General features: G+C 37.0%; 1 protein-coding gene, 1 long non-coding RNA gene and 1 pseudogene across 3 annotated transcripts in view; 1 reads left to right on the top strand and 2 right to left on the bottom strand.

Annotated features, from left to right (window-relative positions):
* Positions 1-24,612, top strand: part of LOC100748169 — a 247,496-nt gene that overhangs the window by 148,200 nt on the left and 74,684 nt on the right. The window lies entirely within an intron of this gene.
* On the bottom strand, positions 8,503-12,217 carry LOC100748530 (annotated as a pseudogene).
* On the bottom strand, positions 14,263-18,524 carry LOC117151765. Of its 2 annotated transcripts, XR_004461877.1 has the most exons (3): positions 18,029-18,524; positions 17,618-17,753; positions 14,263-14,801 (listed from the first exon to the last, which is right to left on the bottom strand). It is a non-coding gene; the product is annotated as an uncharacterized LOC117151765 (long non-coding RNA). The 2 variants fall into 2 exon arrangements; XR_004461876.1 differs by having other exon boundaries at positions 17,618-18,524.

The raw sequence follows: 24,612 nt of genomic DNA, 5'->3' as shown, positions 1-24,612 counted from the left end.
AAAAGAGCAAGTTTCGATTCCGAGGGTAGCTTTATCCGAACGATAGGCCATTTTTCGTCTTTCTTTTCTTTTTCCCTTCTTTTTTTCTTTGCCGATGGGCGTCGCTGTACACGGACGAATTTGCATGAGGCACGGTCACGAATGCTTGCGTGCCGCGACTGATAAGTTAAGCTTAAGCGAACGCTTTACTCACGTCTGCGTTTCTACAGACACACGATGGTGGCAGGTAACGTTCGGTGCTTTAAAACACGCGGAGGCTAACGTTGAGCCGATAAGCTGCTGGTGGATTATTCGAGTGATACGGTGGCTCGGAGTTGTTTCACTGGATTGTGCATAAATATGTCGCTGCAGTATATATGTTGTAGTTTAGAAAGCGTTCGCGAGACGTCAAGATTATCTGGTGTAGGCGTACGATTGGTAGGCAGGTTGTTGAATGTGACAAAACGTATCTAAGTGAAAGTGGATGTACCGTAGATACGTGGAGAATCGAAGGTCGATTTTAATGTGACCAGATTGTTAATTGTGTTCCTATACAGTTTACAGAACTGTTGTACGTGATTCTATATAACTATATGGCGTTTTCGTCTAATTTAACTGATTTATTCGAATCTTCTGTGGAATTGAGTTACACGATTTCTTTCACTTTCATGATTATAGGAGTTTTGGAACACGTGAATATTCGTAAAGCAAGTTAAAGATACACATATATCTAATATTAAAGTCAAACGAAAAAGAGAAAAATTGATAATATAAAATTGATTGACGACATATTCAATTTTAGAACTATTCATCTGTGAAACATGAAAAATATAACTCACTATATTTTCCTCATATGATCTTCGATATAATGCAATCGGTAATTCGTCGACACGCGAACCAAAATTGTTTCCCATTAACTTCTAACGTGCACTCTAAACCTGCCATTTGTCACAGATAAGATGTATCAGGGAAAAAAGTAAGGGATATTTATTTAGGGCAAGTTTTCGGTAGCAGTACTGTAGTATACGCATTGGCACCCCCTTAACGCTATTTTTCTTCGCACTATCCCTCGTTTACTTATTCCGCCTTTTTCCCTCTTCGGGTTCAGTTTTATTTTTCCTATTTTCTCATTTGTTATTTCGTTTTCCTTCTTTATCTTGTATTCACTGTTTCTCGATCTTTCTTTTTGTACCTGCTTGTTTTCTCCTCTTTTTTTCACCACGAATCGTTGCTTGGGCACCGACACCGACACCTTCTTCTTCTTTATTTCCATTAGGGTGCTTCCAGCCATTTGTTATGATCCTACAGATTTGGGAGAGCAACGATGTACCTTCCAAGAATAATCCCTCACTCGCTTAAATTATTCCTTCGATGGCTTTTAACTTGAACGAAGATTCGATGCTTTTAAGCTTGCCTGTGTATACGATGTTTTGATACTATAGATAGCCTCAGGATTGAATTTTCGTTTCATTTACGTTATTTACGATATTTCAATGATTTTTGGTACAATTTTATACACACACACACGCGCGAAAAAAAGAAAAATATACAACACCCACAGGTGTAATACTCTTTATAGTATTTAGAATATAAAACAACGCCTTATGTATATATTCCAAAAAATACAAATTTGCAAAATACTACTTCTCATCTAATCGTATAACTTTACTGATAATTCATTTATATATCGATTATATTTCGTGATTGCTTTTAATGCACCATTTTCTTCCACATCGTTTTGTAAAATTCTAATCACAGCTGTGATAAAAGAATAAGGTCAAGTGACATAAATGTTACTCTTCCATTGTTTTCGTGTGCTACATTCACGACTAAAGTTTACACACGTTGAAATTTCGTGTGCTTCATAACGAACAAGTTTTACAATTTCTTCGTCCCACTTACAATAAGACAGTTGTTCCATTTTCTCGTTTGTCAAGCGGAAGGGAAGATGTTCGAGCTGTGAAGCTTTGACAGTCAAATTAAAATCAACCGGCCATCCTGACGAACTAAAATTGGTCTCTGACAGAACCTAATACGGTTTCGAGGTATCGACGTATCATCTGTGAGCCCCGCTCGATGGATTTTTATTGTTTTCTTTTGGTGTCGCTTCGTTCGTCTGCCTGGCCACCAGTCGATAACCGTACATTATTTGAGAAAAATGAGAAGGGGAACGAAATTTTAATCAGAAAACTGTCGCTAGTGAAATGAACGGCCTTCGATCTAACGCAACGAACGTTTCTTCCTGTTAGTCGCTCGTGTTTCTACTAACATGGCAGTTATGACAGACATTCATAATCTTCTTTAGATAATAATTTTTGTGATTGTATAGGATTAGAAATGAATGTTTGTAGATTAACAAAGAGTGACTGAACTTTACATTGAATTCTATATGACTTAATTTAAGTTTACAGTAATTAGACGAGGAAGTATAACAAAAATAAAAAAACACGCTTAACCTTTTCACAGTGTGGTAGGAGAGAGACCCGGCCAAGCCATCGAATACGGTACTGTGAATTTAAATTGTATTATGTCTAACGTAACTAGTGATTAAAATTTAATCTGTACACGCGTACAGATAAAGTTCCCAAATTTCCAACAAATTTTCTGCTAAAAATATATTTTTCAAGTCATTATTTTCGTATTTTTTACAACTTTACTAATCAAATAATAATTAATTTAATGGTATTAATCTAATAAGCACTAACGTATAAATAACTGAATAATTAAGTAAATGTCTATTATTCATTGAAACTTACGATTCAGAGACACTTTTCAAGTTTCTCCTACGATCTTGGTTCAAGTTCCATGATCTTAGATAGTTGAGCTTAGAAGCTTGAAACAACTGGCCGGCGCCCGTCTTTTATTGAATTCTTTCCTTTTACCGACTGGTAGTTGGAGTAGCACTCTGGCTGTATATGTAAATGTAGCTTAGGGGACTGTAATCCCATGGGAAGTCGGGCAAGGGACGGGATGGAGAGAACTGCAGTAAACGATATTTCGTCATTGGTGGGCACACCCTTATCTTCGCTGTACACGCTTCTATATCACCCTTCGATCGTGAAAATAGAATCCTAAAATCACGACGTTAATGATGTTCGGCATACAAGCTTAGAGACTTAGCGAAAAAATCCAGCTAAATTGGCCCTATCGTTCTTGAACATCGTGTAGAATCTTATTGAGCGAACACAGTAATTGGACCTATAGAAGATATTATCCAAGTGCACGAGTTTGTTAGTTTTTATTTAATATTTAATTTAAGGTATTATGGTTAATGCCATTAATAATATATTCGCTTAGAATACAAATTGATTGACTCCATTTTCCAACAATATTTTAATTTTAGTACGAAAGCGTATGATTTAGGATTCAATTAAATTTGATGGAATTGGTTAGCTCATATTAGGAAAATCTTTAATGTGAAAATACGGTTAATACATTGCGGATAGTATGCTCCGACAAACCTGAATTCCCGTGTATTTTTTAAGTGATTGAAAAGATTCAAAAGATCGCTCGGAAAGTTCGATCCGATTTACATTTCGATTCGATATACATTTATCGAATTATATAGGTGCCATTTTGTTCTACAATCCTTCACCGTCTTCCACGCAGTTTGAATATTCCATCGTTGCAGAATATCTCAGGTTTTTCGGCGAAGAACTTTTCAATATGATTTTTTATGTCGACCAAAGAGTTAAAAATCGGAAGGAACTTTCCGAGCAGCATTTAACGAGTGTAATATGTTGTTAAAAATCAATAAACACATTTAAAGTAAATACTTTTAGTAACGTTTTTTAGCGTGATATGCTTGAAGACAATTTCCCCGAAGCAGAGGTACTAAGCGAAATTTATTATTTTATTAAATTCCTTAAAAATCGGAACGAACTTTCCGAGCGATCAATATTATATCTAATATATTGATATCGGTTTTTAAGTATGCGATGTAAAATCAAATTCATAACATTTTGTTTATAGCATCCATTGCTTTTTTTACTGCTTTATTTAACAGTAGTTAACATTTTTATAAGATACCGCACGAAGTATGTAAGGCGTGAATTTGTGTCTTCCGCAATGTGTTAAAATGAATTTACTGACATTCTGTGATGTCTGTGACTCTAAGATATAGAGGAGCATGTTCATATACATATGCAGAGTGTTACAAAATAGGTGATACGATCCAGCATTCTGTACGCAAAAATAAATCGAAAATGTAACTAGTGTTGGCTTCTATACGAGACATGTATATTTTAATTGCAACAAGAAGGAAATAAAATAGCAAATTAAATGTTGGAAATTGCGGTTTCTTGCTCGAATTCGAAACAACACTTCAGCATCAACAACTGAATATTCTACTAATATTTCTGACTACTGAATGCCATAACCACTAATCTCTAGTGAATATCATACTAATTTCTCAATTATATTACTATCACTATAAAAGAAGATTTCAGTACGTCGCACTATCTTTATTTAACCAGACACGAAAAGTAAAAATAACTTAATATCATCTACGCCAATTCCAAAGCAAGCTTGGGGAGAATTAATCTGGACCTTTCTCGGAAATAAGAGGAGAAAACGGCAATTGGTCGCTAATCCGCGAAAGCCTTCCAAGATTCGAGCATCGCCGACTCATGGAGCCCTTCGAAGGGCTGGTAAATGGTACATATAACCTTATGTATCACATATAAGACGAAGCATGTATACGATATAAATCTGTTGTATTCGAGAGTCTCCTTTCTTTGACAAGATTATCGGCGTACGCTAAAGAGGGTGGCTGTCTTTGAAAGAAAGAATGCTCGAGAAAATTCGGTGCTCTCTTGCAAATTAATGTAACCTCCTTCTCTGCCCAGACATTCTTTTCATTCGTTTAATCTACGGGTTCTCGATTCAGGATAGACGCCGAACGTCGTCGATGAAAGAACGATAATGTAATGTAACTGTAATTAAAATTACATTGAAAAGAACACCGATATCTTTTACGTAATACTCGATGCATCCGTAGGGAATCGACACGGGCATGCTTTATGTTACAACGTGTAAAATTTAATTATCCGATATCCCAATATCCTCACAGGAAGTCCAATTTATCTCGTGTACGGAGCGCAAGTATTTGTGGCACGTTCAGGTAGGCTACCTTTGACATTCGAGAAGCGATTTATAATTAAATGCCTTTGTATCGTTCCGTACGTATCGTGTATCTTGTGAAAGCAATTTTACATGACATCGGTGGAAATTTGTAATGTGGATATTTAACTTGTATCGTTGAGATACGTTTATTAATTTTCTGTAATGTTCTATGGCTCAGAAAGATATCTCAGAGAGTAGTAGAATCAATTAAAAAGTATTCTAGACGTTTCTTTATTTCACACTTCGGTTTGGAAAATATCAAGTTTGAAATTGCAGTCGATAACCCGTTGATTGTCACAGTTCACTTGGAAGTTAGTTAACAAGCGCATTGTGCTCGAAGAATTTTTACGTTTGATTTTTTCTCAAACGAAGTCTGAACCAAATGGACAAATTTTATTCTCTGTTTTTCTCTTCAAAAAATATTTCAAGCAAAAGATTGTCAGATTTCCGAACGCTTCAAAATGAGAAATGTTTATATTATCTTGTTTATTTTTGACGATACTAGATCTGCTTAGAATCACCATAGTTTTATCAATGATTTTTAAGGCCAGGACTGATACGAATTAATAAGTTCTCATGAAAACTAATAAACGCTAACTAGTTAATTGAAGAAAACAAAGAACAGATTACAAAAGCTAAATTTGTATTCTCTGTAGTAATAACTGAAGTGATAAATATTATTATTAAATCGAGGTACTCGGTCATGTTGTACAGTGGTAGTAAAGTGAATGAAGTTCTTTTAAGTGCGCGAAAAAGCTTTTGCGCTGTTTATGACTCTTGGGAATAACATTGCGACCAAGTGGAAAATGTTTTTGGCGTGTTTCGACCTGACCTCGACACGTTTAGTCATCCTTTGTCGTTTGTTTCACTGTTAAATATGGAAGTGAACGTGTGAAGCTTCAATAAAATTATAACACACTCCGTGTTATCAAGTTTTGTAATTAAAATTAGGAGAATTATAAAAGAATAATTTTCTTTCTTTTGTGTTTTTATAAAAGCATTTTTCTCCGAAAATAATGATGTTGTTTTAAATTAAAAACGATACGTCTGCTAATTTATTTAAACGATGCTTTTTCTCAAAAACAATACAATCTTCTATTTTTTCCAGCAAATAGTAATATCCATGTATAAGATTTCTTTTAAATTCAGGCAATATTTTGCTATTACGACTTCCAAGAATTACTTGACGACTGATTCCTTTGGAGATTAATTTGGAGATTCGTGTAAAATTAATTGATAAAATTAATCGAAATGGTGAATAATTTAACAATATATCCAAACAGTTAAAGGACAGTAACGCCCCTTAAAAACCCTGATCGCCGTCACCTGTGTCTCTTTTGTGAACGAGACAATCTGGAATCCCTCAAGTGATGTTCATGGGACATCATGATCCGTGGGGTCGGTTTAATGGGTGTCCCTGTGGTGCGGTCACGTGGCCTATATATACATATATCTCTATAGCGTATATAAATGCGGTTATCTACACCATATGGGGTAACATACCATTAATAGTATAGTACATGATTCAATGACGTCACATCGAATAATTTACATACAAGCTTCAGAATCGACTTAATTGTAAACGGGGCAAGAAACTGTTGTTTTGTCTAAGGAAACGTGTTGAGTTTAATATGGTGACCATTAAAGTTGAAACTGGTTGAACTTTGTTTCCGAATATGTTTGTTCGTATTCCGATACCGTGTGGTTTTCTGAATTGGTTTTACAATTACACGAATCTCCAAATAAATCTCCAAAGGAATCAGTCGTCAAATAATTCTTGGAAGTTGCAATAGCAAAATATTGCCTGAATGTAAAAGAAACCTTATACATAGATATTACTATTCTCTGGAGAAGATATTTGTATATTTTTGAGAAATTTAAATATGAAAGGGTACGCAGAATACGTATATTCCGCAAGAATATGAAAAATATTCAATGTAATATTTAAAGAATGAAACAAGTCTCTACTTATTTGCACAAACGTTCACCGCTTAGCTACAGTAATGAAACTAGCAATAACTCATCAAGTAGGATCTACCTCGAATATTATACTCGACTTTACTTTAAAAACCCTTCATTACGCTACACATGTCTATAATATACAGAACGTGTTTAGAATATCTAAATCTAAATACTAATACGCAAATGCAAAGCTAGTTTATCAGAAACACGCATCAAACAGACGAAGCCACACTCATTCATAATCATTTTACGAAACCAAGGGTGACATCAAAAGGCAGGAAAAAACGGTATAAAGCAAGAGAGGAAGAAAGAGAAAGCAGAAAGGGAAGAGAGAAGAGCGTGCAGTAGTTGTCCCTGTGGGATGGTCACGTGGCCTATATACCATGAGAAAGCAGTAGGGACTCGTTATACGGCAATGGGTAGCACATGACGGTGTCCCATAAATACTCGGCCGGACGCCGGAATTTCCATTATATCGCGTTCCCGTACGTAGTCTCCATAAACAATATCATCGAAGTCCGCGCCGAAATGGCGTTCCCCATTAGGTGTTTGGCCTGCAATATTTATTACAGACACGGTCATTGTGATACGCGGGATTTATAGCCGGGTTTTGTGCTGAAAATCTGCAGGTCGCTTTGAAATGGCATCAAAGAAGGACAGAGAGAAGCGGAATAGAAGTGAACAGGGACTGAGGTAGAGAGGGAAAGTTGGAAAATAGTTGAACAATTCGAGCTGTTCGCGGGCTGTAGCATTAAACATAGCGAAATACTCGATCTTCGAGTTTACTAGCGCATTCCAAGCACTCGATATTTTACACCGTGTTTCCGTGCCCATTTTCGTAGCTACAGCGAACGGTAGTTCCAGCGATAGTTCTAATCATGTTCAATTAACGGACTGACCAAAATGCACGTAACACGGCGGTATATTTCAAAGTTACCGTGCAAATGCGTAAATCTATCGTTCGTGTAAATTGCACGATGTTATTTGTCTATTCCTTCCGTTTACGGGTTCGACAAACTTTGTTAACTATTTTAGAGTGAATTTTTGATGATTAATAGGTTTTTTCTTTTTATGGAATGTTTGTAAATTGAAGGAACACCCTTAAAATATTTGTTTAAAACAGCAGGGGAAACGAGTGATTCGTTACAGAATGTATAAGAAATATGAGAAAATGTAAACATAAATGAGGTTAATATGAATAATTTAAATAATAATTTCTTCCAACAGAAGATTATTTACCGTCGATTTATATATTGTTATTGAACACTAATGATGTTACTGTTCGAATAAGAAAGTCATAGATTACAGTTTGTACATAGTAGGGAAATACAGTATAATTTTTAAACATCACCTCTAAAATTCTACATGAATTTGTTAATAATAAAAAATTCGGAATATTATTTTCCTCTAATTAAAAATTTTTTTTTATTTAATCTGTTTATATTCTAGAATTTATATGACGTGCGCTATATCGTTATTCGATTACGAAATATTCAACGCAGTATCTTATTTCCCCACGGAATACATCGTTTATGACAGTTTTATTGGTGATTCGCGTCATGGCTGAAACTCCAGCCGCAATGGTATAGCCAAGTATTTCAAGATACCATTCCGACCGCAGGTGTTGATGCTCTTGGCTCAGTTGGTTGTTACCCGAATATTTCATGAGCTCAACGAGTAAATTCTGCGTCACCCTTCTTGAATCATTCATTCTCCGGGAGTGCTGTCTGTAAATTTATATCGCACAATTACAAATCTAAAATTATTATTCTTATTTGTATTAGTTGCTATTCTATATGTTTTGATTCTTATAAACAAGTATCTCGTACATAAAAATTATACAGAATTATTCTATTATTTGCACTATTGGTTTACGCACGATCGAATGTCTTTTGTTAATTTTGGTTGACCTTGGATGTCATTACAATTGACTTCTTAATGCTATCAACGCGAGAAAAGTTCAATCTCTTCCACGAAATATCAGTCGATTAGTAAGAAAATTAAATTATCAACGCACTAAGTATGTTGAGACGCAGTGTTGCGTGCAAATTTACGGTTTGTTTAACAGTCTCCGTGATCTACCACCCGAATTCCGCCTTGATTAATGTATGCTCCCATTTTGGACCTGAGCTCCTTCAAGATCGGCAAAGGCAGGCTTCTCTCCCGGGACCAAATCATGACAAACTTGTATCCCTGGTGATGCGTCGACTCGTAACAGACCAGCATCCCAAGAACCGTATCGTACGATACGAAGGCTATTACGTGACGAAAAAGCCCTGGGAATAGAAAATTTTGAAAATTTTTAACAAATTTAACGCCAGCCTGATTATCGAACCATAAACAGAAAGTTATTTGCTTTATTCTCCGAGACAAAAACGAAAAAAAAAAGAATATAAAGGATCAAACAGGTTAGTGTTATGGGGTATGAAGCTATTAACAGATCGAACACCTACCAACTCGTTTAGTGACGACATTCCGATAACACGCCATTGAAAATATTAGTTTTATCGATTCACGTGTCAAGGTTCGCAGAGGTCTAGGCTGTCTTTATGGAAAATATTTTCTTTAAAGTTTATCCCACTCGTTTGCTCGAGTATAGAACACTTTGAGTAAGCTCGCGAAAGATCAAGGTACGGTTATTTTAAACTTCAGGGTTCTTTAACATTTTAAAGTCGGAAAATTTAGAATCAATTTATTTGCTTTTCATCAAAGAAGAAGCTTATCATTAGAATTATAAAAAGTTGGAGAATTCAAGATCGATTATTTTATCTTTCATCGGATAATGCTTAACATTAAAATTGTCACGACTGATTAGCATGAAAAGTTATAGAAATTTTACGAATATTTTATAATTTTTCATTGAAATTTTATAAAATCATAATGGTGTATTTTGAGGATTGGAAGGATTTTGTTTTTTTCTTTCATCAAATATTTTTTCATTTCCATTCTATTCGTACAAATTTTATACTGAGTAATTCTAGTACTAAATAAAATATTTACCTAATCTCTTTTTCGATTCCTAAAGCTGCCAGGTTGCAACGATATCATTCCCATTGACATTTCCATCGATGTTAAAAACGGTAGGAATATCGTTCTTGTAACTGAGCGCAGTGAATTTCACCGTAAACGCGTTGGGCGACCTCTGCCTGACTAGGAACCGTCCGCATCTACTTAGGCTTACATTTACCGGCGTGTCAGCAGCGAAATACCATTCTCCTGCAAACTAGCATAAAAATTCCACATTTTTTCTCTCTCAGCTTATAATTTCTTGACAATTCGTTTATCAACAATTATCGTTTGGCTGTGTTTCTATTTTTTTTACAGAAACGTTTTATTTTATTTTGGATCCATTTGCCACGCGACAGTGAGCGTTAATTCGAATTAGATTCATGCGTATGCAATATGCATGCATAATCTGAAAATTAATGCGTACGATTATGCGTAATGATCCAATATTGACAAATATCGGCTGCAGTGAGTGCAAGCTCACGATCCGTTGAACTAACGTTTCCGAATTTACGGGTGTCGACATAGATGTGTGATGTTCATGGTTATCATACGAAACGTAACTCGGTATCATTTGTCAAGTTTCAAATGAACGGGTCTTATGCATACGATTATGCGAACACGAGTCTGTTTCGTTTATATGTACGTTCGCAAACATGTTACTTAAAATAATCGAAGGATCGTGTAATCATACAATACGATCGATATTGCAAAAACTAAGTTTATGGTTTTGATATTTACCGCGTAGATGTTTAATAATTAGCAGTTTGTGATTTGTTGGTACAGGTTTCCTTTACTTGCGTTAAATGGAGATTTCTAGAGCCTGTGAACGTATAGCGAAAATAATAGCCAGATCTTAATGAGAATAAAATATAAAATCTTGATAAATCTCGTATGATTGCAATATTAGATATTGTTTTATTTATGCAAACTACAAATCTGCTTGCGATTTTTGTTTTCAATTGTAACAATAAAAGGAATAAAACGTGAATTTTTTGTCTTGCAGTAATTAGCATCAAAGAATTGTTAATGCTTTATCAATTTTATAATTTCTTTGTACAAGGTATCCTTAAATTAGTGATAGAACATGAACGAAGGTAAACCTACATGGAAAAGTAAGTTGAAAATGGAGGGTGATATTTTTTCATATACAGCAATGAGATACAAGTTTCAGATATAAGCTTTATTTTCAAATAAATCGATATTGAAAATCGACAAACACGTATACTTTTACATGTTAGTAGGTGTCTGCATTATTATTTCAGATGATAACATTAAACTTTTAACATTACATATTAAAGAATGAATAACGAAGTAGATGTAAATTCTATCTTATCATTAGTAAAATTAGATAAATGCAACAAAAATGACTCTAATTGTAAAAAAGTACAATCAACACAACGAATTTTTAACATCAATTTGTCTGAAAATAAAGCTTCGCACAAAAACATTTTCTTCCACACTTCCAACCTATTTTTCCACATTGTACCTTCTTTTTTAGTTATACGATATATCAATTCTAAAACACTCTGGCTTCTGTATCACACTGTTCACTTCAACGTCTCATCACCATATTATTTTCTACTTAAATCATCATCGAATCGATGTAAACATAGCACTACCCGACTCAAGTCCAGCGGCTGTCCAATATCCGGGGAGCAGGACGCACAATAGGATATCAAACACATCGTGCAAATCAGCATCGGAAGTATATCACGGGCGTGGAACATTTTCAATTCGGCTCGAAGGGATTCACACGCTGCTGTGTCTCCACGCGAACTGTTTCGAGTATATTGAAACCGTAAACGTGGATTCTGACGGGATTTCAGTTCGTTATCTACAACGTATTGCTCATGGGGGGTTTGTCGACGTCGAACGCATACAAACATATATCGGCGTGCAGTCTGTAAACGCGTGCTCGTGCTTAAATACCCGTGACCGAACCGTTTACCGACCCTCCTATTTATGTACACGTGTCTCTGCAAAGCAGATTTGTCTTCTCTCTGTTTCGGCCGCGCGACTTCTTGAGAATTGCGGCGCGAAATCGAGCTGTTTGCAATGATGGAATTTAATTCACTGCTGGAAACTGGGCGTTGGGGAATCGGCGAATGCAATTGAAACGGCGAGTGTGTGTGCGTATAGGTACAGGAAGTATAAATGGAGATGATGGACGATTCTGAGCGTGGTACGTTTGTTGTTTGCATAGGATGATGATGTGATGGGATATATGGAATATGATCGAATATATTAATATTTTGTTTAGTGATGCTTTATAAAAATACATTTTAATCGAAAATATAAATTGGAAACAAATTATTATTTATTTCTGCTGATAGTACTATGTATTTGAAACTTTATGACTCTGGAGCGGGCTGTGTGCATTATCATTGAATAATTCCTATTTTATCTGGTAACGTTATTATGGAAAGATCATTTGGGTCCAACAAATAAATTGTAAAAGAATTATTATTTTTGTCGATGATAATAATTATTGGAAATTTCGATCATACTTACGGTAAACATATGTTTTGTACAGTAAAAAAGTCTCGTTATAATTATAGATTAATGACTTCCACTTCGACACAACTTGACAAGACAGTTAAATTTCATTCAAGCGTGGAATTTTATCAGATAAATTGGAAGGTCAGTTATCGTAATTCCAGTGACAGATTAGTTGGATAAAAGCAATAACTTTCGCAAGAAATCGATATTCATAATTCAAGCATTCAAACTCGTTAAGTTAAGTCTTTAATCTCTGTTTGTGAGATGATTCTGCAAGATCTTCAGTCTCATTGTATACAGAGAAATGCAGAAACCACATTTATTTCCGCTCGAGTAACTGTTTACAGTTTCTACGAAAGTCATAACTGCGTCCGTTTACCAACGATAATGCGGATTTATGAGGGGTACGCGATAAACCCCAACCATCCACTATGAACGTTGGGTTATCGGCAATCCGGTCTCGATAAGTGTTTATCTAACTCGGCAGAAGACCATAAGCAGATATAAATGTGGCCAAGATTAATAGTCGATACTATTGTGGTATTTCTGACAATGATAGTGAAGGGATTAATTCATTTAACGATATTCCCACGCTTTTACCATTTGACTCGTGTAATTGTTAAAAATATTTTTAACCATTAATTATTTTTAATTATTAATGTTGAATACTTTCATATCGTGCATAGGCAGTTAAAATGATTGTTGATATTTGGTTATAACATTAATCGTCTTGTACAATCTCTGAGTCATTGAATCCACGGTTCAATGATTGAATCACAAAAATTTCTATTTTTCCAGCGATTTTAAAAATTATAAATGAAATCAGTTATTTAAAAATAAATGATTAAAGTCGTGAAAACAATATTTCGAGAATTAAATCGCGAAACTGCCAAATTTCTGAATAAACAATTACTTGAGATTCTCACTGGAATGCTCGTCAAATCTTCAGATACTGGTAAACTTAATCTCAGCGTTCATGGAATGCCCGTGTCGTCGAAGTTTATTGAATCGTTCTGTCTTTTGTTTCCGGCACGCGATCTTTCTTCGAGGGGCTGTTCGAGCGGACAGCGTTACGGTCCAGTTTAATTTATTTGCCGTCATTATTACGTCGTGATTAAACCGGCCGTCTCGATTGTCCGGGGGGATTCCTCTCTACGGGGGTCTAACTTTCGGTTTAATTAAAAAAACGTGATCACCGTTTTCAGAAGTCCCCTGGTTATTCCCTTAGCCGCATGCTCTTTGTACCTCACAGGAATCCCTTTCGTGGCTTCCCGGATATTTCCAGCAATCAACTGAAAACGTTTTCCTATTCTCGCCAATTTGTTTTCATTCGTCGAACGGTCTTAAATTAAGGGAAACCGAAATGTTTGCTAAACGAGCGACTGCGCTCGTAAAATGAGAGCTTTATGGGCGCGGCGAGTTTATCGGTATTTGTACATGTATATAATACGTTTCTTTGGCAGAATCTAAATGAAATTGGCTACTGTTATCGGGTATCGTATTATACGAATGTTGTGTACTGTGAAATTCCAGCTAATTTTATATTTGAAGGCAGTTCGATTCTAAGATGATTTTTGATAACATCAAACTTTAGATTTCGAATTTCAAACTTAACATTTTTGGGATTTTAAATTTTCAAGTTGGAAATATTGAATCTAAATTTCTATCAGTGCTTTCTCTAGCTTTGTATACTTTTATTACAGTTTTCATTTATTTACATTTTATTACAAATTACGTAGCTATCTTAGCTACAGAAAGAAAGGAATATAACTATAAATGTAGTCAGTGTACTATTGTGCCTTCTCGTGAATCGAAACGGAACAATGTGTTCACGTTGGAACATCAACTTTGGTCTAGTCAAGCATTGCCTGATAGCGAGTTGGTTTATCAAACGTCGTGGTACTCAAACGTCTCTTCTCAAATATACACACGCCAGAAATGCGATACACGTGCTGAAACGAGAGAAGATTCGTTCTCCGCTAGGAAGATATATTTTCACAGCGAAGTCGTCGAGGTTTCTAACAAGGTGACCGCAATCTAGCCAGTACAGCACCCAATTAGCGATGACCCGAACCGGCTCAATTCCAGTGGCCCTTAAAACTATGAAATTAGTTCTCTCGGACTGAGCACGGCCTTTCCCTTGGAATCACCCTTTTCCATCCCTCCCCTCCTTTCTCTTCTCCTTCCTTTCCCTCTCTTTACGTTTTCTCACGAAAGCGTCACGGAAGCTAGAACAAAGATGTTGATGACGCTCAACAGAGTAACTCGTTGTTGTGGAGACAAGGCAATTGTAAGAATTGAAACAACAGTGAGTGTGAGAATGATGAAATTTGATGAATGTCGTGCATTACTTAGAAGTGAGAGATCTCTACGCTTTTGCGAATAATTAGAGAAGCACAATTGAATAAGGTTATAAGAAGATGGAAAATGTACTTGGGAAATTAGATACAGAATGAGCTTCTCGTTTTTAACAGAGTTTTCCATTCTCAGTAAATAAAGAAATAAATAACTTGCAGAAAATTAAATTTATTAAATTCCATGAGTCTTTTTTATTTTTAATCTTTTAAATTGAAATTAAAAAAAAAAGAAGGTATTTTCTAACGCAGCATTTCTTTCATCACACAGCTACTAACGAGATAAATAAAATAGCTACATGGAAACTACTACGTACGATTGCAAAACCATTTCCACCCCGTTGGCCGGGGTATAAAGGAATTCCACGATGAAAAGAGTCGTTGTTAGGATGAACATCTCTGAGCGTTGTCGGTGGGTTGTTTGAAGTGCGGAACTTTTACGAATACCTCGCGTGGTCGTGGAAATTTTACGGTACAATGAAATCGTGGAAAGACGAAGGGAAACGTTGGGAGAGATTACGGACGAGACAAATCAGAGAGAAGAAGAAGATGTAAACGGTGATTAATGTGACAGACTGTCCTGAATAATTGCTTAATTAAATTCATGTATCATGCGGTATTACAGGACGCGCGTTACGATTCAGCCCTTTGTAACGACCCTTTTGATGCGAATTTCCTATCTCGACGGTATCTCGTGCCTCCCTTCGAACCAGTTATTATGGTCCGAATTCTGGTTTATTGATATTGATCAGGAATGCAATAGCATATCGATTAATTTTTTGATACGATCAAATTAGGAGAAAATAGATGATATTACATGTATTAGAAGAATAAACAGAGTTTTATAAAAAGAAAAAAGCTAAGTTATGGCAAATCTAAGAGACAATTGAAATTTTCGAAATATTTATGGGAAACGTGTTTAATCCTAGCGTCAAATAGAAAGAGAATTTTATTTAAGTGAGACTAATCGACATTATTTTTAATTTTCAAATGACTTCTCTCTGCGAGAAAAGGATACCACCACTTATCATACTTTTCGTATATATGTTTGATTACTTTGGTATAATCATCGTAACGTTCATAATTCATATGGAATCTGAATCACGCCAACGCATAAACAGAACGCATAGGTTACAAGATAGTCACACTTAACACGATGGTGGTTTCGGTCGACAAACTGGCGATATTGAGATCCAGGCACATCGTCTTCCTCAACCGTAATACCCTCGAAGCATTTGAATCAATTACTGCCTCGGGGTTCTTAGGCGCCCCTATCCCGCATTACAAACGGGTAGTCCGGCGCAAACTGAATTAATTAAGTGTCCGTAGGTACGAAACGAAGCCGACATTGACCCGTACCGTCTACGGGATATTCGCGGACCCGTTACGATCCGTTTTGCGACGGTTCTCGCGCTTAGAGAACCCGAGCAACCCTAGCCAGTATCCGCGAAGATCGGTTGATCGGACCGCTTAATTGTTACCGTCGACCCTGTGTCGCGGCTTTCGAATCGCCGGCTCGATAACGTCGTTATCGCCCAGCACGCGATTATCCTTGCCACGGCGCCGCAAACCCGCAGGACATACCCGTAGGGACGCGAATCCAGGGATAGAGTTTGATCGCTACGTATCTACTAGATCCTCACACCCTGACTTTTCGATACCAACGAGTTAGATGGAGCAGTTGACTAAAAGGAGATCTAGGCGTTCTTGCAGACTTAATTCCTTACATTTTGTTATACCTAACCGGTCAAAAATGTACAATTTTTACAAATTATTAAAAATAACTGATAGCTGTGTAGCGGCACGTGAGCTACAGGACAATTTGAATCATGTTGTTTTGCCTCGGAGTATCAATATCGTTAGGAAATACGTAATGTAATAATAAATAAACACCGGGCAAAACAATGTCGCCGTTACGTGCAATCGTCGAACGAAGACAAATTTGGATTTTCTAACTCTCCCCCGACCAGTATAAATAAACGGACGCAACCGAAAAGAGTACAGTTATGTAACATTTATCGATCAGTATCTACGAGTATCTATCGAGCATTTATTGAGTATTTATCAGCGATCTTATTTTGCGACTTATATACTGTAGGAGCGTCTCAGCGAATATTGTCTGTATAATAATTTATTTGATTATTTTAAATATATTCGACGGTTTCAACAACGAGCAATAACGTCTAATAAATCTCAACATCCTCTACACAAGTCCTTTACAGCTGTATGCAATATAAAATTATAAAATTGTCAAAGCTTTATGCAATCGAAGTTTATAACCCAGAACTTGCCAATTAACCGATGTAATTACTTGGTAAATTATTATGTGAGAGGGCCTTAATCTTGGGCAGTTAATTTCCGGAGAGTTCGTTGAAGAATTTGAAATTTTGACGAGAATTTTCTGGAAATCGGGACAAGCAAAGAGTTTGTTTGATAGGAAATTGGAGTTATGTGAAGAGATTGGGTGAAACACGATGTAGGTTGAAAAATGTTTGAAAGCGTGAAAGTTGAGAAGTCCCTGATTTGATTGCGAATGGAAAATATTCGAGTAAGAGTTCCAATGATAGGTAAATTGATTTTCTTTTTTTCATTGCTCTATCTCTTTTAACGTGCCTCTTATATACGTGTCTTCTTCTCTTTTCGTATTTTCTTCTGAAAGCTTTTAAATGATCATGACCTTTTTGCTATACCTTTATACATGTTGTTTGTAACTCTGTTTCGATCAAGTTTCCGCTGTTACTTCTTCCTTATCTTCTGTCTTAAATTCTTCTTTATTGCACCTGAAGTTCGTATTTTCATCCACTTATCTCCTATCCTTTCTAATTCCTTACAAATAAAATAAAAATTGAAGTAAACTGAAAAAATATACAGACAAAATTTGTTTATTATTTCTTAAGCTCTCCTTATCCATTATCCTCTGATATCCAATAAAGTATTTTCCTATTAATACAATCGCTGTTTCTACACATTTTTTTCTATTTTCCATTTTTCATTCGCTTCCACATATTTAAACCAAATCCCCCATAGAGATTTACATTTGCAAACAATAATATGTTGCAAAGGCTAGCTTCAAACACACAGTCGTACACACTTAAACATACCTTTTACTGTCCTTTTGCCTCATACTAGGATACTTCTCATAACATGACTTTTCAATAAACACGGAGCCAACAGACGGGAAGAAAGCGTTCTCAAACAGAAAGGTCAAACGCAAAAGCAATATCATGAGAGTTGAATATTCGACGATACACAAAGCGACATACCTATACATGTATACATATCCAACTGAATTGTCGTATTCTGTATGCACGAAACAAACAGCGAGCGTTTGCGGAGACTACCATTTTCAGTTTTCCTTATCTCTGACGTCACGTCATGGTAGAACGATTAAACTTTTCCACAGGTTCGACTACCACGTTACTTCCTTCTAGCGTGGACAATAGCTTCGTCGCGAGGGGAACTCTCGACAATGCGCTATTTACATTTTCAACTGGAACTTTCTGGTGATCAGATTCTGTCGTTTCTTCGTCGCGAACATCCAAGTCGATGGCTGAACTCGTCGAGAATCTCGAACTAATGAACCTGCAAGGCAACCGATATTGGCACGCCACGCGTAACAAATAGCCCTGTCGGATAAATAAATTTAGCGAGATGAATGTTGGATCCTGGCCAGGCTGCTTTGTAAAGTTCGAAGTCATCGCGCTTCGCAAGCTCCCTCGTAATGATTTATTTTGCTGGCCGGTTGTGTATTTTATCTTGCTTGACAGTGGTTAGAGGAGGGCGAGCTGGTGGTATTATGCAGACATTTTTATTCTCCCAAATAGGGGAAACGGGGTAATCTATTTTTCATCGGTTGATTTTCGGGCCAGGTTATTAATTTCTTTCAGCTTCTCTTAAACTTCTTATTTAAAATTTCATCTAAATATTAATTTCTTTTAATTTCACTTGAATTTCATGCTTATGGCGTTTTTAGAGTTAAGAGAAGAATTTCGAATTCTTCCTTAGTGTATGATGTTTTATTCTTAGGATTTTTACAAATATCATGTGTGTAAAGTGTACTCGATTTCTTCGTAAAGGTGTAGCTTTATGTACGTTGTATCTTTTGGATCTTATATTTCATCTTAAACGAGAATAATATTGCCTTTACATATGTATGTGGAACGTGCACGTGCACTTTTTTCTTCCACTTCTTGTATTATCATTCTTGCGCATTACCATTGCTATCGTCATAAATCATATCCCGGTATAAAAGTAACTGCATTAAATCATATTTCTTTCGAGGTACCTCATTTTTGCAAGTACTTTCTTTTTATATCCTTTCTGCAACATATATGTAAATCTTCTTCGTCTATGTTTACCATTAGTCATTTATTGTTTAATTACATAAAATTAACATTTTAAAGCACAAAGGTAGAGGTTTAAGAAATAATTAGAAATAACAGTAGATTCCTATAATTTATAAGACATCACAATAATATTAAAGTCATTAAAAGTTCCATAAGAAAATCACACTTCGAAGCCTAATCGGAACTCGTTCTCACATAAAATCTTCCCCCATTATTAAAATTTCGCTTTCACGCGTATCTGTCTGTCGCTTGAAGCAATGGTAACCTGTCCCGTGTAAACAGTTCAGCCACCCATTTCCCATATTCATTAGAACATCGTTTCGTCGTTACGATCTCTATGAATCCGACGATTTACGCGTAATTTACGTACTCCAATTATTATCCGGTGAAGGTTAGTACCCTCTCGTTCGAGGTAGCGTCTATCCACCGCCATAAAACTCACGGCACAGGGTATTCTGCGCCCCTTTACGAAAACAGGCTGCTGTACTAGCATAAGAGGAAGGTGCCTTTCATCGAAATCGGCTTTGCACGGTTTAATCTGCGAGCAGCCTCGTTCGCTAGCTCCCGTAATAATTCAGTGAAAAATTCATTGGCAACGAGTCTTATGATATGGTCGCCTTTATGCTTGGACATGATCAACGTCAAGGATTGAAAGACTGTCTGAATATCGTATGAAATAATCAACGATAAGTACTGTTATTCATAAGCATTACAGTTCCTCTTACGTTACTTCTTGTAATTTCGAGTAATTTCTCTTTAACTAGCGTATTTTTGGTATCAATTATCCCAAGAAAAATATTCGCACTAGAACTTAATTCTTTCGATCGAATGGAACGACAGTTTCGATTTAGTATTAGTTACATTGAACTAAATACAGGAAGATTGGAAATGTGATTTGTGACCTTCGTACATCCGTAGCTGCCCAAATTTTCATGTGGCATCATTCATCTCAAATCTTCACATGCATTTGCAAGTCTTCTTTCATTCATTAGCCATATACCCTATCATCGACATTATCTCGATCTTCAGTTACATACTATTCCTAACTAAATCACTCAGGTCACACGCCCGGCAGGTACATAACACAGAAATGCATATGCGTATCTAAGTTCTATCCAACATCTATCCAGCCCGTATTCAACGCAACATTCATCCATGAAAGCTGAATTATTGCAGCATATGCAGTCTGCGTGGAGATTAAACCACGCGAGTAGGTGGATTCTGCGGGTAGATAAGCGTCGGAGGGGCTCGTAATCGAATGGAAACAACGCGTATACACGCAGAAGGAAGGACCAGGAGCTGGTCACCTAGGGTTCCCGTTAAAGAGGGAACCGTCGAAAACCGATGGCAGTGCGGTTGGCCGCAGTGCCCGTGTTAGGCAGTTCATGTTGCGGTAGCGTTTCGAAAAGTTGCAGGGCTGGGAGGGTACGCGCGTATCGTCGTTAGCCTGATCCGTGTCGCTGCGGATTTGTACGTCAAAATTCGTTCGTGCCGCGTGGCACGTCTCGTTAATTATGCACGTATGCGAGCGTGATACGCGCCGATCCTGGAAAAGCCCCGGTAACAAGCTTGATGCCAAGCGTGGCTGAAGCAAGTGAAGTCTGGGGACGTGGAAATCAATGCCCGACGCATCCACGTCCATTTTGATGAGATTCCGTTTCATCAGGGAGACTCGTATGCGCTCCGTTCTCTCGCTCTTCTCTTCTCATCTCGCTTGGTTGTTATAACGCGATCTCTGTATCCGCGACGTGCGTGTATGGAAGTTAACGAGTCAAAAGAGGACGAGTTTGGCGGGTCCATTAGCATCAACGTACACGTTGATTAATTTTGAGAAACGGGGGATGCAGGTCGATTTGGTAGATTCTGTCGATGCGTGGTGAAGAATTAAGCGAATGTAGGTTTATGGTCGAAGAGGCAAATATATTTTGCATTATAATTTGATTGGTTATGGTTTAGTGGATTCGTGGTTGGCTACTGTGAGTGTTTGTTCAGTTTCCTGTTGCGGGATGGTGACTGTACCGGTGTTTTTCATGAACATGTAATCGTGGAATTATCGGTTGAATCATCGTTTAAATATGAGGAAATTGGAAATAAAAACGGAGGAATTAAAGAAGATACACATGTAATGATCGGTATAAATTTAGCAAGTATATTGTAAACAAAATATGGATTATAGGATTCGAATGTGAAGTTGATAAACAATTAAGAGCATCTACCAATTCCTAATATCTTGGGCACGCGTATTTCTTTTTTATAATTAATATAAATTTAATATGTCATGAGATTTGGCGTTAATTCCTAATTTTCTAACAACAATTTTGCAGTGTAAAAGTAAATAAACGGTGAGAATGATATTTATGGTTTTAAAATGAAATGAAATGCGACGAAAGCGAGAAAGATCTTTCCATGGGGGAGACGGTGACGCGTCACCTGCAGCTGCTTCGAACATTTTCTCTATCCGGAGCTTTAAAAATACCACTCGTTTGCACGTAATCCTTATGAAAGCCCCGTAATTTCGTAGCCTCGAACTTCACGTTGGCCGCGACCATTCGTCATACTTACCGATCCCAAATTGGTCCTGTACAGCAGACTGGATAGAAAATATCACCGTAATCCCTACGGATTTGTGAACATTTTTTGGTCCTGTGCGTGCGAGCTTCAGAAATAATGTCTCCATTTATTTGTCATAATCGATCTATTTCGTTATGCAATGGTACGTGTATGTACACAGTATTACAAGTGATATTACACTATGTTCGACTTTATGTATTTTTAAAATTACTGTTTTATTAAGTTTCATGTAGAAACAAAGAATATTTTGTCAGCATAATCTTATCACGTTAATTTAGTATTGTTTAAATATTTATCACAAGTATTAAATACGATATTAAATATAAAGGATGTTTAAATTATTTGTTTGATTAATTTCTCAGAATTCCCTCGCAAGAAGGTACCCTCATTTTCCCCCCTTTGTGGTCTGATCTTCTAAGAACGCTGTTCCTTAATCTCTAGGATAACACAACGCGGGTTTGCGTGCTATCTCTGATCTCTCTCGCGCATTTCCCCAACGATCTACCCTATGACTTACGATAACTCCGTGACTTCACGTTACGAATTATCGTTAGATATTTGAATCGCTTAATTATGAGAAACAAAGTTAATTTAATTTTTAATTGCCTTTGATATTTATCCTCTCGTTATTAAATATAATTGTTATCGCTTCCGATAGTCAGCCCTATTCTTTTGAAAGGGTTGAAAACACATCGTTATTAACATACAGGATATAGTAGTCTTCCATTTATAGCAACTTATTTGAAAATAACAGAAATTCAGTGATTCTTTCCACTACCTATGATTTATATAATAGAAATTCACGTTTAAGTCACGATTACGAGAATAAACAGGGGTTTGTTGGATCAGATGCTGAAATTTCGTTAAAAATAGACACACGTCTTCTGTATATAAAATATTTGTCAAAAATCCTGTTAAATTCCATAGCATTTCATACGAATCATAAATAACTTCAACTTGCCATTTTTTCAAAGAAAACACGCGCGTTACGTAATCGCGCTAAAATGCAACTGGAGCGACGAAAGCCGCGAAGCTGGAATGCCTGGAGGTGGATTTTATTCTCTCGATTGAATTCTAGAGCGCTTGATGGTTAGTTGCCAGCTCTCGCTTAGTCTCGAGTCATGGAATCGATGTGGACAGGAAAGTATCGGTGAGACGTATCGAAAATTGAATCGTGCTGCTTTCGAACTCCCCTTGATGCACGTATTGCGAGTGGCAGCGCATGTCGAATGATTTTTCGGTAAATCCAATGTGGAACTCTGGACGTGTCATTCTGGTAATTAGATCGTATCGACGTAAATACACGCGTGTTTCTACGGCAAGCAAATCGTCCAGGCTCTTTAACCACCCTCTTCCGTTGCCACGTAGCGAGAGCCGCAACGTTGGCGAATTAATTAACGAGCCAGCCGCATTAATGATGTAACGTCAGGATTTACGGTACATCCGGCATCGAGGGGATCGATTTCCCTCTTTCCCGACTCTTTCTATCATCTCTCTCTTCTCCACGTCTTCTCATCTGGTTGCAGGATGAGAACGTGGAAGAACTCGGTTCGAAATTGCGATGCATTGTTCGCGTCCGCGGTTCCATTTCGCTATCAATCGCGGGCTAAACGGGTACAATGACGGTAATGGCGTCGAATAAGTCGACGGTGACTCGAGACTAATGTCGGTTGATGCATGGCACCGTTTCTGCCTGGTAATAATCTCGCGGCTGAAATGTATAATTACTTTGGAAAAATGGACGCCCCCGTTTGCCTGAGAGCATCTCGTTTGTTTCAGAATAACGAGATTAATTTCGCCCTCTTGAATATTTCCGCTCGCGGGGTACGGCCGACATGAAAATGAATTCTCCGGTATTTATAAATGCTTAATTTGTTAGGGCGAACAGTGTTTTCTTATTTTATTCTTTTGTTGGATTTCTTTATATAACGTTATTATCTTTCCTTATATAAGTGCGTTCATTTCGAATAATTTCTTCTACGTGAAGGATGATTAACAGATGAGGAGATTAGCCTATCTAGGTTTTGCGTTATTTCAATTACGATTTTCTGATCATTAAGTAAATAAGAATCACATTGCAGAGGAACGAGAAGAATAAATTTATATTGCATATGATTTTGTGACTATCGGTATATGAAAATAATATCGCAATATTTAGGTTCTAAGAGGAATGAGAGAGGTAATATTCGTAAAATTTGTAAATGCTGTTTGTAAATGTCCCAATGAATACTTCCGTGAGCCTATATCCTTTCCCTCGTACAAACAGACCATATTGCTATATTACCCTCTTCTGTCCATCATATATTTAACCCATCGATCTAATCACGTTACACTGCACCATTTCCTCCACTCTGGACGCAACTCCTCCATTAAATACCGTCCCAATTCAAATTCCCCATACATTTGTTCCCTTTACTCTTTCATTGGGCCATTCATAATCTGGTGCAAACCCGGCAGCAACATTCGACCAGACGATTCTTGAATCCCTATCATCTCTCTCTCTCTCTCTCTCTCTTAGCTGTCGGTAATTAGCAATCGCGCGGCACCCTTTTCATCATCTCCTGCGTCACGTAACATTACTCGTCGGAACCGGCATTAAATGTACCGCGAGTTATTAACGACGTTTGGCTTCCTTGGGCCCAATTTTGCGTGTTTCCGCCTAAAGCAGATTCCACACGGCGCGTCGAGAAAGAGAGAAGGGTTGAAAGCGTGTTCGACGAACTGCGAACGAACGATAACGCGAGCGGGCCACCTGCGTCTCGCACGAC

This window comes from Bombus impatiens, unplaced genomic scaffold (assembly GCF_000188095.3).
Source record: "Bombus impatiens unplaced genomic scaffold, BIMP_2.2 scf_0418, whole genome shotgun sequence".
In the NCBI taxonomy this organism is placed as follows: domain Eukaryota; kingdom Metazoa; phylum Arthropoda; class Insecta; order Hymenoptera; family Apidae; genus Bombus; species Bombus impatiens.
Note: the sequence above shows the minus strand (reverse complement) of the source record. Positions and strands in the feature narration are given on the sequence as shown.